Raw genomic sequence first — 14,944 nt, forward strand, 5'->3', positions numbered from 1 at the left:
TGTTGTGATGGCAGTGGCATGGTAGTGGAATCCTCCAAATCTTGTTGGGCCGTGTTAAGGCGATCAACTGAAACTCATTTAGGTTTACTCTCATTACCTATGATAAAACTTTTCTCTCTCCATTCCACAACATGGAACGGACCATTTTAAGGGGCCTAAGGGGACACTGGTGCACATCATAGTGGATGAAAGCAAACAAGGTAGAAAGTAGGTCTCCAGGAGCCCAAGAGTGCTGTATGCCATGAGGGGAAGTAGGAATAGAGGCAAAGGAATTGAATTCAATGAGGAAGGTGGAACGCTATTAGGAAGCCGACCAGGCTGTCATGACGTCAGCAATAAAATCACCTGGTTGTCATAGCGGCTGCCTGTCTACCAACTCAGCCATGGATGTCTGCAGCTCCTCTTTTCTAAACCCCAGCAGCACCCAGGGGAGACGATCAGTCCAACAATCATTTGTCAGGGAAGCACTCAAAGCAGACTTTAAGGAGCAGTGAAACCGCCAGCATGGGCCACTGGACTGTGATGTGATGTTGCCTAGCACCAAGGTTTGGGGCCATCGCAGCCCAGATGTCTGATACGAATTAGGGACCACAATCAGAGGAACTGAACTGAATTGACTTGAAATGACTTTATTACTTACATCCTTCATATACATGAGGAGTAAAAATCTTTATATTACATCTGTCTAAATGAGCAATGTGCAACTTATAGTAATTTACAATAAATAGTATGTACAACAGGATAGTCAATATAACATAGAAATACAGCATCAACATGAATTAATCAGTCTGATGGCCTGGTGAAAGAAGCTGTCCCGGAGCTTGTTGGTTCTGGCCTTTATGCTGCGGTACCGTTTCCCAGATGGTAGCAGCTGGAACAGTTTGTGATTGGGGTGACTTGGGTCCACAATGATCCTTCGGGCAATTTTTACACACCTGTCTTTGTAAATGACTCAAATAGTGGGAAGTTCACATCTATAGATGCGCTGGGCTGTCCACATCACTTTCTCCATAACTCTGTGATTGAGGGAAGTACAGTTCTCATACCAGGCAGTGATGCAGCCAGTCAGGATGCTCTCAATTGTGCCCCTATAGAAAATTCTTTGGATTTGGGGCTGATGAACACTCAAGCCACCTCTATGGCTATTGTTGATGTTAGAATGGTGACCTCTGGCCACCTGGTGGTATAGTCCACCATGGTAAGATGCATGAAACCATGAGAGGGAGGAAGAGGACCAACAAGGTCCACATTCACTGAGAGACCTCAAAAGATGCCAATGGCGCTTGAACATGAGAGTTAATTTTTGCCCACTGGCAATTTGCATAAGTTGCAGTCTAATCATACGCATCCTTTCTAAGGCTGTGCCACACAAACTTTAGTGCAACCATTGTCTGTGAGGCCTTTCAGCACAGATGCGAAAGGCCATGTATGGAGTTGAAAACAGTCCATCTCCAGTTTACAGGTACCATGGGATGAGAGCCAATGGATGAGACATTGCTCAGAAGAGAAACCCCAGCTGCCCCAAATTTAATGCAAGCCAACTGCTAGCTACTGTTCAGTAAGCCTGAATCTCTGGGTCAGTAGCTTAGTCAGCTGGCATGACGGCATAGTCAACCCCTATATTTATGACCTCAGTGGCTGGCCACAAGAGGCAATCGGCTAAGGCATTATTTTTCCCCTTGATATGTTGTACATCAGTTGTGAACTCTACAGACTGGGAGACTATGTGAAGGAGAGGCCTGCATACTCCACTGGACCTCAGTCTTCTCAAGAGGTAGATGTCACTCTGACCCTTCTTGTACACAGCCTCTGTGTTGGTGCTCCACTCACATCTGTTTCCAGTGTACTCCCAGGCGCTTGTAGGTCCTCACCACATCCACATCCTCACCATCAATAGTAACAGGGAGCAGTGCAAGTTTGCCTTCCTGAAGTCCATCACCATCCCTTTCATCTTACTGATACTGAGCTGCAGATGATTCATCTTGCACCATTTGACAAAGTCCTCCACCATGACCCTGCATTCGTCCTCCAGTCCTCCCTTAATACGTCCAACTATTGCTGAGTCATCAGAGGATTTCTGCAGATGACATAACTCCGTATTGTATCTAAAGACTGAGGTATACAGGGGAAACAGGAAGGGAGATAATACAGCCCCCGTGGAGCCCCAGTGCTGCTTATAGCCATATCTGACACACAGCTCTGAGGCTGCAGTCTGCCAGTCAGGTAATCCATTATCCACGATGGAATGGAAGCACCAACCTGCATTGAACGGAGCTTTTCCACCAGCAATGGGGGTTGTATGAAGGAACTTGAGAAACAAAAACAAACATGATCCTCACAGTGCTGCCCTGCTTGGGCAAACAGGACTAGGCTCAGGTTAGCAGGTAGATAACAGCATTGTCATTTGCAATGTGCTCCTGGTAGGCAAACTGCAGGATATCGAGGGCTGATCTGATCAGGGGTCGGAGGTGAGCTAGGACCATCCTCTCTAAGGAGTTTATGATGTGTGAGGTTAGGGCCATTGGATGGTAGTCATCCAAGACTTTTGGTCGGCCCTTCTTGGGTACTGGGACCACACATGATGTTTTCCACAAAGTCAGGACTCTTTCCAGACTGAGACTCAAATTGTAAATGTGCTGACAACTCCACACAACTTTTCAGCACACTTCTTAAGGATCTTGGGGTTCATACTATCTGGTCCCAATGCTTTGCCGTGTCTGAGTTTCCCCAGAGCCCTTCTCACCTGCTCAGTAGTGAAGATGAGTCCATGATGACTGGGAAGTTAGTGGAAGGTGGGGGCTGGGGGATTGAAGATCAGGACGATACTGGCTGGCATGTAGCAGTGTGAATGGTAGGTGTAGGTGAAGGAGGGGGTGTAGACACTGGTAGCCTCTGTTGTTCATCCACACATTGAACTGGAGTGGGGGGAGAAGGGAGGAGGGGGGCATTGGTGCTGAGGGAACATTGGATGTGAACAGGAGGAAAATTGTCAAACCTATTGAAGAACCGGCTAGCCCATTCACGGCTGCAGTTAGAGGCGCGACAGCTAAGCTGATTGAAGCTAGTGATGTTTTTCATGCCTCTCCACACCTCCCATGTGCTACTCTGCCCAAGCTTGGTTTCCAGATCTCCCCTGTATTCCTCTTTAGCCACCTTGATCTTCTCCTTAAGCTCTCTCTGCACATGTTACAACTCCCTCCCTGTCTCCTGATTGAAAAGCTTTTTTTGTTATTGAGAAGAGCCTTCAAGTCAGTAGTGACCCATGGTTTGTTGTTAGAGAAGCAGTGAACAGTCCTTGATGGTATTACAGTGTCCTTAATGCCATCCATGAGAGGAATGCCTGTAGATGAGCTCAATCTCTGCTATCGATTACCAGAATAAGGAGGAAATATTGCACAACCCCTCGTCTCCTGATAATCGTTTGGTCTCACTATCTGAAGACAACATGCAGGCCTACTTGAAGGGAGTGAATCCAAGGAAAGCATTTGGTCGGGACAGAGTATTTGGCCAAGTACTGAAGACCTGTGCCAACCAAATGGCTGGTTTATCCACGGATATCTTCATCCTCTGGCTACAGCAGTGTGTAGTACCTACCTGCTTCAAGCAGGCTTCAATCATACTGGTCCCCAAGAATATCGTGGTAACCTGTCTAAATGACTATCCACAGTGATGATGTTTTTTGAGAGGCTGGTGTTGAAGCATATCAATTCTTGTCTGAATGGTGGTTTGGATCCACTCCAATTCACCTACCAAAGCAACAAGTCTACAGCAGATGCTATCTCATTGGCTCTTCACACAACCCTGCAACATCTGGACAGTACAGATGCATTCATCAGGATGCTCTATTGATTACAGCTCGGCATTTAACACCATCATCCCCTCTAAGCTAACCAGTAAATTTCGAGACCTGGGCCCCCTTCTACAATTGGATCCTTGTTTTCCTCACTGCAGACCCCAGTCAGTTTGGATTGGCAAACACATCTCTTCCATAGCTTCCATCAGCACAGGAGCACCACAGGGATGTTTACTTAGCCCCCTGCTCTACTCACTTTACGCCTACAATTGTACAGCTCCAACAAAGGTGCTTATGAATCAGCTTACAAGAGGGAGATGGAGAATCTTGCTGACTGGTGTTCTAACAACAACCTTTCACTCAATGTCAATAAGATCAAGGAATCATGGAGGAAGAGAGGTGGAGAGGGTCAGTAACTTTAATTTTCAGAGGGCCTGTCCTGGACCCATCATGTAAATATAATTGCAAATAAGGCACGACAATGCCTCTACTTCCCCAGGAGTCTGCAGAGATTCGGCATGTTATTAAGAACTTCTGCAAACTTCTATAGATATGTGGTGGAAAGTGTGCTGACTGGTATGGGAACACTAATGCCTTTGAGTGGAAAACCTTACAAAAGGTAGTGGATTCAGCTCAGTACATCATGGGTAAAGCCCTCCTAACCACTGAGTACATTGATATGAAACGTTACTATAGAAAAGCAGTATCGATCATCAAAGATCCTCACCACCTAGGCCACATTCTTTTCTCACTGCAGCTATCAGGTAGAAGGTAGAGGTGGCTCAGGACTCACACCACCAGGTTCAAGAACAATTACTACCTCTCAACCATCAGGCTCTTGAACGAAAATGGATAACTACACTCATTTAAGAACTCTTTTATCTTGTTATTTCATGCTTATTATTTACTGCTATTTACTTATTATCTGCATTTGCACAGTATGTTTAGTTTCCAGTTCCTGATCTTTACAATTTACAGATCCCACTTACAGTTGTTCTACAGATTTGCTAAGTATGCCTGCAGAAAAAGCATCTCGGGGTTGTATGTAGTGACTCTGATAATAAATTTAACTTTGAACTTTGAATTTACCCAACTGTCGTGTAAACTCATATGCAGAGGCATATGTACTTAACAGAATCATTGTGGGGAATTTACTGGAGGAGCAGGGTAATGAAACAATGTTCGTGACATCCACAAGCTGGCAGTTCCTAAGATCAACTAACAGTCCTTGGGCATGCAGGAAATCTGCACAGAGCAGAGGTCCAGCCATTTTAGCCAGAATAAAGTCCTATGTGTAATGTCACCTACTGAAGCAGAGCATCACCCATCTGTTTGTATCCCGCTGCCGTTGGCAGCCTCCAGTGAGGTTTTGACACTCTTTGCCTTCTCATCAATAGGCGATGCTGTCAGCACACTCACTTGAGCACCCCTGTCACACAGGAGGCGTTGCCCTGAAAGTGTGTCTGTAATGAACAGTAGATATCCCTGGGAGCTGGAACCTATGGTGTTCACAGACCTCTAATGTCCTGATGTGTTGGCACTGTCGAAACTGCAAGGCAGTTGGCATATCCTGCATTTGTATCAAAGCAAGCGTGGTAAAAACACAGACCAAAGGTTGTCTGTTTGGAGATCTTGCTGACCAGGCCTATTGAGGCAGGGAAAGGAGGAGGAATGATGCACCTCTGCCTGGCTGAGTGTAGACTATCAGCCAATATAGCAAGCTCCCCTTAATCCTTCACAGGTCTGTTAGCAAGGGCTTTCTGAACTTGATCGGGCATTTGTGCATGAAGAGTTCTTTAAAAATAAAACAAGGATGGTGACTTCCCAGGAGAGACAGCATGTAGTCCATTAGCTTTGACAGCTTAGCATTGCCAAGTTTGGGCAAGGAGAGCAATTGTTGGGTGCGTTCAGAATCCAATAGTCTAAAAGTCTGTAAAAATAGAAATAGAAATACTTTATTGTCACCAAACAATTGATACTAGAGCGTACAATCATCACAGTGATATTTGTTTCTGCGCTTCACGCTCCCTGAAGTACAAATCAAAGTAAATGTAATAAAAATTTAAATTATAAATTGTCATTAGAAAATAGAAAAAGCAATGTACGGTAGTGTAAGTCAGGTCCAGATATTTGGAAGGTACGACCCAGATCCGAGTCAGGATCTGTTCAGCAGTCTTATCACAGTTGGAAAGAAGCTGTTCCCATTCTATAATCAGTATTTATTAAGGCAGATGTTGTAGTAGACTCACCACTCTGTGCAACAGTGCCGCATGGAAATATTTGGTGTTGTCAACATAGATTTCACACAGCACAAATTGACCTCGGCTTGTACAATTCAAGCAATGTCATTTTGCTCCCAAAGCTCTAGCAGCTTCTTTCTTTCTTTTTCAATCTTTTTATTAAATTTCATATATAAAAAAAACAACACAAAATAATGAATAGATTACAGATTCAATAAACTTGAGATTACATTAGTAATAGGATAATAATATCCTATTAAAACATCCATCAACAAAAGGTACATAAATCAATCAAGTCTATATAAATATATATGAAAAACAAAAATAATCGTCGAAAAAAGAAAAAAAAATTGAAATTATATATGAGAAAAAATATATAATGAAAAAAAATACTAAACTAAAACTAACATGGGCAATAATAGCACTTTATAAATATATAAACTCTAGCAGCTTCAAAGCGACTGCATTATTTGACATGTTCAATAACTCTGGAATTGTCCTAAAGCATCAGGGTCACCAATGCAGGTTTTTGCAAATAAAATGACATGGGCCATTTTATGTTTATGGAAAACCCTAACAACACATTTATTGTACTTAAAAAGCTAAACACGAAGCACAGTAACCAAACTTCATGCAATTAGATCATCATGTCATGCTTTGAGCAGACATTTGCTTTATGGGGTTAAATTGCCTCCTTCTGTGGCATAAGAGGCTGAAAAAATAAAGTAAATCAAAGTTTAAAGGGGGTGGGGGTACAGACACTATCACTTGCTTGCTGTTGCAAAAACCCAACTTTGCACATGGGTTCATTGACCGCAAAGTTCTACACTCAAACAAAAATTTTAAGCTCTGTTGGATATAAATAGCCACAAGTACACTCATTAAAGGGAGATTCTATTGCAACTGCCCATTCTTCAAAGACTAGCTTACTTCCCTGTTTATATTCCATGGTGAGTTAGCTGACAATACACACAATTTCAGCGGTCGATCCCCCTGCCCCCCTCTCACCAAGATTGGATATTCCCAGTTAACAAAGTAGTTTAAAACACAGCTTCAGTGATACATGTCTAAATCCAAACAACATTCTTAAAACACATTTAAAACTCACAAAGGATTCTTCTCTAATAAAACATTTCCAAAGTAGTAAAACATTTCTAAAACAGAAAGGATTGCTAAAAACACAGACACAATTCCTTTAAACTAAAAATACATACCAATGATGCAGATGAATGAATTGTCTGTCACAAAAATCAAATCTAGAGGAATGGATTCTAATTCACCCTATGTTACTTTCATGCTCTTTGATGTCCTGTACCCCATTCCCAATAAGCCTGAGTTGCTCTCTACATTTATATAGTTTCTCTGTTATTTGGTTGAATTCATATGCATATGATATTTCCTCAAGTACCCTTTTTACACAAAAGGTCTAAGAGCTTTTAGGAGATATAGTTCTCAGCTGCTCACCATCAATGCTGTGTAGCTAACTTCCTTGAGTACATAAAACTTCCAACATGAATAGATCAGTCAATGATATGGTAAATGATATTATCCATCTGGTCTGCAAAGTTCCTTGAAATAAGTAACTTAGCCAGTGTTTCCGTGTTGAAACAAGCCAAATTAAATAATCAATTTTCTTATACTGGACTCCTTCAGCAGCTAGACAGTTGTGAGCCAGCAAGTCTGTGGCTCTAAACAGAGTTTATTTGTAAAGATGTATTTTTTTCTTCAAACTGATTTCAGGACGCCATTTATGCTTTAAGAACTGACAACTAGCTTCTGTTTACAACCTGAAGCTAAATAACCGTTTGTTGGAAGTTTACATACAAGTATTTAATCTTACAGTTGCTGTGTTTAGAAAGTGAGCTTGGCAAACAGCCAAGGAAGTGAATATCCATCATACAAGGTAGCCTTCCTACATTGCAGACATCCAAAATTCAATGTTGTAGATCCTGAGATTGTGAAAAATGATACTTAAATTCCACTTCAGTCTTTTCATAGGATCTCTTTAAGGAAAAAGGAAAACCTCAAGTGCTTTAGAATTTGTTAATGCAGAATGTGATTGCATCCTGGCCCTTTATATCAAGGATATCCTAAGAAATGCATTATTTTTACAATGGGACAGAAAATAGGTGTCTTAGTGCCTTGGGTATTGTCAATGACGGAATAATAAAGATTAACTTATTCTTGGAATTATAAATCACTTCATACTAAAGCAAGGCTGGCAACATGGAACAAAACACAGAAAATGATATTAGTACAGAAAATATATTCCTAGTATCACTATCCAAAAGCGATCTGGGAAGAGGTAAAAGCCACAGCAAGATGGAAAACAGGCTTGAAACTAAAGATAACCATAAATAGTAATTGTTCAGAATGATTAGTTCTGTATTCCCAAAGGATGACCCAAGTAACATATCCTGGCTGAAGAAATCCCAAGCAATGTACAAAGTCTCTGTTATTAGTAAGGTATTAGTGCAAAATGCAATTAACTACTCAGTGACAGTACACGTCATGCACAGGAGGAACGGGGGGGGGGGGGGGGGTAAAGTGGTGATGGAAGGAATGAGTACATAGAGTGGAGGGTAGAGGGTCTGTGCAGGGGCACTGGAAAGCAGTGAGAGCCAAATTTTAGAGAGAGAGATCTTGAGGGAGGGTGGGAGGAAGGGTGACACTGAAGGGATTTGGGGACAGGGAGGATCTAGAGATCAAAGAGATGTGAAGAGGTAACAGTGGACAAAGGCATCTGTGCATAAACACGTACACACGCGTGTGAAGGTGCTTGTGCATAGTCATGATCTCTCTACAAGCATACTCACGATTTGTGTCTGTATGCGTCCCTGGGCCTATGAGTACATATAGTTCTGAGATGATAAGCACCTCCCTACATGGATTAGCATCCATGCAGAAGAATCTGTCCCAGGTCATCTTGTACCCCCTTGGCACCAGATGTGCAACACACAGGCAGCTTCCAAACATCAAAGTGGGGTTCAGGACCTAGAAAATTAAGAATATCATGGAATTGAATGAGAAACAACACACAGGAGATGGCCACCTCAAAGACAAGGGAACTGGTGCACATGCTTCTCATGGGGCATAACGGGCATAACTGGGTGAGGCCCAAAGGGGTGGAAATCATGGTCATGGATGAACTTGGCTGGCACTACACTGACTTTCCTACAGGAAAGGTTAACCTGAAGGCTCACTAACCCAGAACAGCTCACTGTAGATTTACGTTCACATGCTCAAACCTAAAAGTATAGATGTAGCCAAGAAGGAATTCATTCTTAAAAATCCCCTGGCCCATATCCCAGAGGGTGACAACAAAGAGATCCTGATGGGACCCAAATCGGTAGGAATGTGTGATTGCCAAGGAGTGAATATAATGACTTACTACAAAGGCACCTTCCTTCTGTTTCATGTTACATTCCTTTTCATAGTTAATGTCCTGTTCTGTCAGGAAGATAGCAGACAAATGTAAAGCAATAACTTCTTCCCAGGCACTAGCCCCATTAGGTTATAGAAACATAGAAAACCTACAGCTCAATACAGGCCCTTTGGCCCACAAAGTTGTGCCGAGCACATCCCTACCTTAGAAATTACTAGGCTTACCTATAGCCCTCTATTTTACTAAGCTCCATGTACCTATCTAAAAGCCTCTTAAAAGACTCTATCGTATCCGTCTCTACCACCGTTGCCAGCAACCCACTCCACTCACCACCCTCTGAGTGAAAAACTTACCCTTGACATCTCCTCTGTACCTACTTCCCAGCACCTTAAACCTGTGTCCTCTTGTGGCAACCATTTCAGCCCTGGGAAAAAGCCTCTGACTCTCCACACAATCAACGTCTCTCATCATCTTGTACACCTCTATCAGGTCACCTCTCATCCTCCTTTGCTCCAAGGAGAAAAGGCCGAGTTCACTCAACCTATTCTCATAAGACATGCTTCCCAATCCAGGCAGCATCCTTGTAAATCTCCTCTGCACCCTTTCTATGGCTTCCACATCATTCCTGTAGTGAGGCGACCAGAACTGAGTACAGTACTCCAAGTGGGGTCTGACCTGACTTACTATCATCCATGTCATCACGATTTTATCATCCAAGGGAGAGGTGTTGCCTGCATTGAGACTGGCACTGATGACTGCGGAGATACAGAGGTGATGATCTGAAATGTGGAATGCACTGCCAGAGAGAATCAGCATGCCTTGAGGTGTCTAGGTGAGTACTTGAACTGTCCAGGCACAGTAGTTTAGAGGCCATGTGCTGGAAGATGGGAATGATATGGATAGATACCAACTAATTGGTGGACCATAGGGCCATAATGCTATATGGCATCATGACTCAAGTTGCAAGACTGGCCACAGCGTAATCCACTCCATCAATCTATCCTTAAAACAATGGCAGCAACAGAAATAACACCTCAAGTAACCCAAGGTTGAGGACCCCACAAAGAAAGCTCTTTTATGATTGCCACTCACAGAAAACCTGACACTAAACACATTGATGAAGGTAGAGCCATAGATATAGTGTATATGGATTTCACCAAGGTATTTGATAAGGTACCCCATGCAAGGCTTATTAAGAAATTAATGAGGCATGGGATCCCAGGGGACATGGCTTTGCTTGTCCAAGGGGACATTGCAAGGGGAACTGGCTTGCCCATAGAAGGCAAAGAATGGTTGTAGATGGGTCATATTTTGCATAGTGGTCGGTGACCAGTCGTGTGCCTCAGGGATCTGTTCTGAGACCCCTACTCTCCTACTGCTCGTGATGTTTATAAGTGACGTGGATGAGGAAGTGGAGGGATGGAATGGTAAGTTTGCTGATGACACAAAGGTTTTGGGTGTAGTGGATAGTGGGACATTGATAAAAGATGCAAAACTGGGCTGAGAAGTGGCAGAAACAGTTCAACCTAGCTAAGTGTGAGGTGGTTCATTTTGGTAGGTCAAATATGATTGCAGAATATAGCATTAATGGTAAGACTCTTGACAGTGTGGAGGATCAGAGGAATCTTGGAGTCTGAGTCCATAGGACATTCAAAGCTGTTACGCAGGTTGACTGTGTGGTCAAGAAGGCATATGGTGCATTGGCCTTCATCAATCGTAGGATTGAGTTTAAGAGCCGAGTGGTAATGTTGCAGCTATATAGGACCATGGTCAGATCCCATTTGGAGTACTGTGCTCAGTTCTGGTTGCCTTAGTACAGGAAGGACTTGGAACCCATAGAAAGGGTGCAGAAGAGATTTACAATGATGTTGCCTGGATTGGGGAGCATGCCTTATGAGAATAGGTTGAGTGAACACAGCCATTTCTCTTTTGAGCAACAGAGGATGTAAGGTGACCTGATAGAAGTGCACAAGATAATGAGAGGCATTGATCATGTGGCTAGGCAGAGACTTTTTCCCAGGGATGAAATGGCTAGCACAAGAGGGCATAGTTTTAAGGTGCTTGGAAGTAGGTACAGGGGAGGTGTCAGGGGTAAGTCTTTTTATGCAGAGAGTAGTGAATAATTGGAATGGGTGCCAACAGCGGTAGTGGAGGCAGATACAATAGGGTATTTTAAGGGACTTTTGGATAAGTACATGGAGCTTAGAAAATTAGAGGGCTATGGGTAGGCCTATGTAGTTCTAAGGTAAGGACATGTTCAGCACAGCTTTCTGGGCTGAAAGGCCTGCATTGTGCTGTAGGTTTTCTATGTTTCCATGTTTTTATGCCAAGTAGGATGGGTCATAAAGTGTTCACAATATCTAGACTAGCCTGAAGTTCACCCTAACTGGAAACTATGAAGAGATTTTTGATTTCTCTACTGGAAGACATCAGGATTTGTTTGATGAGAATAACCAAGAGTTCCACAGCTAATTAATCATAAATCTAAGATGGTCTTGGTTTTGACTCAAAGGAAAAACAATAAATACTTCTACAAGCATCTGAAGGCCAAAGCCTTACAGGAAATTCACAATCTAAAAAATAGATGGTTGACAGGGCAAATGCTCATATAAATTCTCCAGCACTGCAAAGTCAGCTTGAGAGTGCAGATCTTCAGCACTAATCTGGCCCCATTGTCTTACCTGTATCCAGTGCTCCCTGAAGTAGTTCAAATAAAGTCCTACACATAAGCAAAAAATAAACCTTAACCCTGAAAGCATAAATAGTGCTGAAGTAGATAAAGCAATGAATAAAAGTGATTTGGCGATAATCAACACAATACAACAATGTAAAACTAAACTGTATAGCGAGGATAAATAAGGGACAGGGTCTTGGGGTACAGAAACAGGCCCTTTGGCCTAGTCTACCATTGCTGCCCTTTGAATACCCATCTATACTTATCTCATTTACTAGCACTGTGTACATAGCCCTCTATACTTTGTAATTCAAGTGCACACCCAGATACTTACCAAATGTTCTAAATCTTTACTCCACCACCTTCTCAGGCCATGCAACCCAGCTTCCCATTATGCTCTGAGTGAAAAAGTTCTTACTCAGATCCCCTTTGTTATGAGGAAGGTGGACTACATCTAGCAGCTCTTTCTGCTCCAAGGAAAAAAAAGCCCAGCACATTCAAACTCTCCTCACTCCATCACGGGCAACATACTAGTAAATTGTATCCTCTCCGGGAGCAAATACGGTGCTCATAATATTTAAAATGTAGCTTTATGAATGTTTATAAAGCTATAAGATAAATTCTTTGTTTTATATTTTAGACTCTGGTTAATGGAAGCAAACAGCTCTTACGTTTCTTTCTACCTGTGCTGCAATGTCAAGGAATCTTTGGACAACGTTCGCCTATGTCTCAATAATTTTTAGGCCCTGTGCATGTGCTACCCATCACATGACTTTCACTTTACACTTTTCAGGGTTAACTTCTATCTGTCTTTGCTCTGTCCAATGTACCAACTGATCTACTTTTCTGTAGCCTGAGTCTATCCTTACTATCCACAACTCCACTCATTTTTATGCCATCTGCAAATGATACTACCTATCAAATCTGCAAATCACACCACTTATATGCCAAGGTAGTAATGATACCCAGGTGTGAAATGTTTAAACCTTAAAGGCTACATTCATCAGAAGGCACCATGAATACTCAGTAGGATGATTATTCTAGTGCTGGGGGTTATGATTAGGCTCGGACGGAGGAGAAAAGGTTAAAGAAACCCGAGTCCTTCACTTTGGAAAAGAAGAAGGAGTTATCATGGAAAGTACATAGAAAGTTTTAATGATGAAGGGTAATATTATCATAAGTCAATCAGTTGGAATGGAACCAAGGTTATTTATTTGATTGGTGAACATGAGATCATATTCACATCAAAAGGCCTTCTTTGCCTGCAGCCAGAAGTATTTGGAATAATATTGCTGTTTGAGTACTGGACTCAAAAACAATCTATTTAGTGTACAGCATATGATGTAGTGCTGGAGATATATAGAATTTATGTATAAAAATGTAAAGATGAATGTGGTGAAAAGGTAAGGAAATGAGGGTGAGATTAAGATATTGGAATAAAGCTAGCAGGGTGAAGGGGTGAGAGAGAAACAGACAGGCAGACAGAGAGAGAGAATCAGAGGGAGAGAGAGACACGGAGAGAGAGAGAAATGAATGGAAAGGACAGAATGTGAGAAGAATGCTAAAGAGAGGAATGAGATATTGCATGGAAAGGGGAAGAGAGAGAAGAAAATCAAGGAACGGAGCAGAAGGTCAACTGAGAATGAGAAAGGAAACCAGAAATGAAAGTTAATGAAAAGATCAGGACTGAGAGAGGGAAGACTTAGTTTGAGGGTGAATGGAATTATTGCTGCATCTGTTATTAATTTATAGCAGTTACTAACATGCATGGCTTGACTTTTTATATCAATTTGATCCATATGTTTGCAATTGTTAGCCACTCAGTCATCTATACTTAGATTTATTTGAAGGAAACCATATGTTTGTGAAGTTTTGGCTTAGATGCATTGCCAGTGATCAATCCAGCAATACATTTCTTCTAAAAATATAGCTTTTTGTTAGTTCCTTCATAGCAAACTCGTTGAGCTCATTAAAGAACATGTTTGAAATGGGGCACAAAATGATTAAATGTTAAACGTACACTCTTTGCACTGAATAAATTCTAGGTTTAGAATGATGAAATAAGACTCCACCATTCACTAATCTTAATGTTCCAATAAAAACATATTAGAGACAATCTCCATTCTTCATTCTTTAAGCAGAATCAGCTTAATAAATGGTTAGATTTGAAAAGGGTGATTTAATCCCATTAAACTAACAAATTCCATGACTAATTCAATGAAATACTGAAGCATAAATTTCCTGAAAATTTGGATTAAATTTACAAAGTAAAATGAAGATTTTTTTTTAATAAGTTACCAGCTACAATATAGATGGAAACCAAATTGAAGGTTTGAGCTTTACTTAGGAATAGTAGTTGATGAGACAAGATAATGGAAAAGAATTGTACCTGACTGAACAAGACTGGAAGAGCATAGGTTATATATGAAGTTTAACCAACAGAAAGTGCTTTAGAGAGCTCAGCAATAAAGAGGCTGGGTCCAACAGCAGCTGACCAACAGGGTTTCATAGAACATAGGGTAGTACAGCACAGTACAGGCCCTTCAGCCCACAATGTTGTGCCAACCCTTAAACCCTGCCTCCCATATATCCCCCCACCTTAAGTTCTGCATATACCTATCACTACCGGATGTTACCTGCAGGAGAGAATCAAATCAAATAAAAGATAAAATATGAGGCAGGAGAAATAACATGGAGAACAAGGAGATTTCAGATGAACTGCCTAAGTATTTTGCATCAGTCTGCACTGGGGAAGACATTAGCCGTGTGCTGTAAGTTAAAGGGTGTCAGGGAAGAGAAATGAGTGCAGTTACTATTACAAGGGAGAAGGTGCTCAAAAAGCTGAACGATCT

At 41.9% G+C, this 14,944-nt stretch overlaps 1 protein-coding gene across 3 annotated transcripts in view; it reads right to left on the minus strand.

Moving 5' to 3' along the window:
* Positions 1 to 412: 412 nt before the first annotated feature.
* The window catches only part of LOC132392753 (tigger transposable element-derived protein 1-like), an 81,292-nt gene continuing 66,760 nt past the window's right edge, over positions 413 to 14,944 (minus strand). For 2 of the 3 annotated variants that reach the window (XR_009511638.1, XM_059967064.1), the window contains exons 2-3: positions 8,850 to 9,027; positions 413 to 5,723 (exon numbers count right to left, since the gene is read on the minus strand). The gene's annotated coding sequence lies outside the window, so the exon portion shown is untranslated. Of the gene's footprint in view, positions 5,724 to 8,849; positions 9,028 to 12,099; positions 12,546 to 14,944 lie in introns of those variants that run through there. The other variant, XR_009511639.1, reaches the window with a different exon arrangement.

This window comes from Hypanus sabinus, chromosome 4, assembly GCF_030144855.1.
Source record: "Hypanus sabinus isolate sHypSab1 chromosome 4, sHypSab1.hap1, whole genome shotgun sequence".
Lineage (NCBI taxonomy): Eukaryota > Metazoa > Chordata > Chondrichthyes > Myliobatiformes > Dasyatidae > Hypanus > Hypanus sabinus.